A 4,260-nucleotide genomic window follows, 5' to 3' on the forward strand; every position below is an offset into this window, starting at 1 on the left:
CTCCACAATGCTGACTCTTTCTCAGCCTTTTCCTTTTTCCTTGTAGAATAGAAAACAGATTATAAGAACATAATATAGAACATTCCCATGTACTCATCACCCAGCCCCAACAATTATCAGTATGTTTTATCAATCCTGTTTTATCTGTGCACCATCTTTATACTTTTGTCCAGAGTACGTAAAAATGAGTCCAAGATATCATATCATTTAAACTCGTACACTATTCTTTTCACAAACTTGACCCATAATTAGTTGACTAAACTACCATTCTTACTCACCTTATACTAGCAACTTATTTTCTTTTTGTTACTGTTTTCCCTCTGTCAGCCAAATGAGTTCATTAATTTGGAATTAAACCTCTTCTGAAACTGGTACTCTTTAGCAGTTTCAACTGTCTGTAAGCTATTACAAAAACTATACAACACATCATCTTGCTTTCTTAATTTTTTTAAGAGATGGGGTCTTGCTATGTTGCCCAGGCTGGAGTACAATGGCTATTCACAGATTTTTATCCCACTACTGATCAGCACAGGAGTTTTGAACTGCTCTGTTTCTGACGTAGACCAGGTCACCCTTCTTAGGCAAGAGTCGCCCTTGTGGGTCCCTCACTGCCAGGAGGTCACCATATTGATGCCAAACTTTGTGTGGACATCCAGTAGGCATAGTGTACTATAGCCCAGGACTCCTGGGCTCAAGTGATCCTCCCACATTAGCCTCCCAAGTAGTTGAGACTACAGGCATGTGCTATTGTACCCGTCTGCTTTCTTAAAATTTTAAAAATATTTTAAAACAAGATAATTTATATAGAGGTTTGGGGCTACCTAAGCTGTTGAAAAATTTGTTGCATACCGTTTGTTTGAAAATAGGCTTCTATCTTTCATAAAGTGTTCAAGTGAATGCCTTTCCTTTTATCCAGAAATAACCTCATCAGAAAACTAATATGGAATTTTAGCCTTATATGTGATGTGGGAGAATTTTACCAGCCATAGAAAGTAGAAGCATTGCCTGGAAAAAATTTTTTTCCCATTCTTAGTAGAGTGATGTTAAAGAATCATTAGAATTATGTTAAAGTACAATGAAGTTAGGCATCATGTAACTCTTATACTGTATAACCTGCCACTGTGCTTAATCAGATAAAAAAGATGGGGGAGGGGTAAAATGTACATTTTGCAAAATGCTTAGACATTCTTTAATAAATAAAGTTAATGATGTCATTAATGGCAGCTCTAAGCAAAACTTTCATCTTTTTTTCCTATCGATAAGCACTCTTTGGGGAGATGAATATTGCTGCAGTCATATTGTGCTTTCAGTTAATGAGATGTGGGTTGTATTTGTTAGACTTTTATGGTAATGAAGCTTATAATTTACTGACAAACTGGCTTGCTTTCAAAACATTCTCTTATTGCACTGACTTTTTTTTTTCATCAGAAACATTGATGTGCTAATTTGTGTGTTTATGGCAGCAGATGTGCACCTTCACTAAAAGGCTGCCAGAATGAGGGAAAAGGACAGGAAAGAAAAGGAAGAAGGAGAAAGGTGTTTTGAGTTTTCAATTGGTAATAAAATCTAGACATAAATTTAAAAATGGCACAGGTTATTGGAATATCCATGAACTCATTAAGTATGTTACCTAAAATATAAATATTCATCACTAAAATTTGGTTGAGTTAAAATATGCTAAGTGCCAAATCTCTTTACCCAGTGTGAAAACTGAAGAACAAAATGTGTCATTTAAAATTCAATAGTTGTAACAGAAAGTTGTCAAATTAAAACTGGATGGAAAACGTTTTCCTTTCCTAAAAGGTCAGAAGTTATGTATATTTTCTAAGTAAGGCACATTGCGATTATTAAAAATTGCTTTCTAGCACAGACTTTCTGAGTTCTGTGTTTTCTCCAGCTCTGAAATTTTATGACTCATAAGGGTGAAAAATACTCTTCCCAACTTCCAACCCCACCTCTGTCTCTGTTAATGCCAGCTAAGTGAGGTGTGTAATAGACAACATGACATCTTGAGGTTTCCTTTTGTGGGAAATATTCTAATCACACATCTATAACTTATAATGGAGGAAATAAAACATTGATGGTTTTGCAAGCACCCTCATTAAACACAAAACAAAGCACAAACCTCTAAGTAACACATGTAATGAAGGGAAAAAATGAATGGATAGTAAGCTGCTTATATTGCTTTCTGCCTTAGTAGGGGTAAGGAAACAAGGAGGAGACAGAAATGGAAAACATGGATTCTCCTGTGGCTAGAAATTATAGGTTGAGAGATAGTTGTTGATAATTCCAGTCAATTAAAAGTAGTTTCCAGAAGGTGCATCATAGTCACTTGAGGTAATTGGACACAAGAATCTCAGAAAAGAGCATTCTGTTCTACCTATATGTTGAGATGTTTTGTGGTATATGTGCAACCATATACTAAACCCTTATATTCACCAAATTCCCAGATATTTCAAATCCATAGAAAACAGGGTTACTAAAAAGTTCCAGAACATTTATAACAGGCATAGTCTCTGCGCTCAAAGACCTTGCAATCTAACTGGAGAGACAAGATATTTATATAAGTGTACATAAGGATAACAATAAATACCGAGGATTTGAACAAAGAATTGCTTAAATAAGAATATAATTTAGGTAAAGTAAGGCATTTGATAATATGAACAGCTTTCATTTTTTCCTGTTCCTCAGCATCAATTTCTCCTTATTATGACCCCATCCAAACATTCATCCACTGCTTAAGCTTTTTTGAGATACTGTTTTATATGGTGTCTGGAAGAGAATAGGCACTCAACATATATTTATTAAATGAATAGCATTATTATAGAATTTGGGAGATATTCAAAGCGAAAGCATCATTCCAGCACTTAACACAGCTAAGTTCTATATAAAAATTTAGGAATAAGAGATTTCTGGTCTCACAAACTCTGGATAGATGAGAGTTTTTGAATGGGAAGCCTCTTTGCTGCTATATTGTGAAAATGTTCTTCTCCTCCTCCTTTCATTCCCTTTGTTCCTTTCTTTTCTTCCTAATAAAGTCCATCCTACCAACTTGAGCAGGAGTAGATATCTTCTCCACTCTCATCCCTTTTAAAGTCTATGATTGTATTAATAAGAGAGAAACAAATAGTCATATGAAGCGATTAATGTTTTAATTTTCTTAACATATTATGAATTTAACTTATGGAGTTTTAAAATTAAAAATAGAAACCTGAACTTAAATGTAATAAAAATAAAAATAATCCCTCTGTTCTATATCACACTCAGTTAGGTGTTGATGAGAAATAATAATAATGATCATGTTAGTAATAATGATGATTATACTATATACTAATACCAATTAACACTTACTGTAAACTTACTATATGTCAGATATTGTTCCATGTGCTTTATATTCAATTCTCATATCAACTCTATGGAATAGTTATCATCGTCATCCCCATTTTACAGATGAGAAAACTGAGGTACAAGAGTTTAAGTATTGTACTCAAAATTGTTGTGGAAGATAAAAAAAGAGCAATATTTCAGGGAGGGAGTAGTATATATAAGAATAGAGAGAAAGGGGATATCATTGGAGTCTAAAGTGAGTACTATGGGTATTTACTTCAACTGAGAGATTCATAGCGCTGTCACTCAGTGTCCTGTATTTGTCTTGCAAATAGTAAGAACTAGAGGTAGCCCTTGAATGTTTTAATGGTTCCTATTAGCTACCTGAGATAGCCTGAGGTCCCCATGCCTCTTCGGGGATAGCCAGGGAGCAATACTCCTTATTTGTGGACAAGGACACCCTCCCCTGGACAGTGCTGGAAATGCACTGGACTTGCAGGAGAAAAGCCAGCAAAGAACAGATGGGGGACGATTGTAGAGGCATTCACATTTAGGTATTGAGGAACAATTAAAAGCAGTATCCCAAGAACTGGGCTTTAAGCAGATTAATCTGGCAGCTGAATTCAGAAATGGAGAGAAATGAGAGGCAATGAGACTGGTTACGAAGTTATTGCAATTGCAGTGAAAAATATGGGAAATAGGAATAAGAACTTGGGGAATATTTTTAATATTATATCTAGACATCATATCTCATGTTAAATGTCTGAAGCCCTAATGTCTCCGCCTATGAACAGATACAAAGTGCAGGCTTCAATTATTTTTCTGCAATGCTGTGTTCCACAACATAAAAGTCTTCCATGTGATGTAAAGTAAGTTAAGTCACCTTTGATTCAGAGAAAAGTGTGACTGCTCCAGGAAAAGATAAAGTATTCT

The sequence above is a fragment of the Propithecus coquereli genome, unplaced genomic scaffold (genome assembly GCF_000956105.1).
Source record: "Propithecus coquereli isolate 6110/MARCELLA unplaced genomic scaffold, Pcoq_1.0 Scaffold92, whole genome shotgun sequence".
Classification (NCBI taxonomy): Eukaryota; Metazoa; Chordata; class Mammalia; order Primates; family Indriidae; genus Propithecus; species Propithecus coquereli.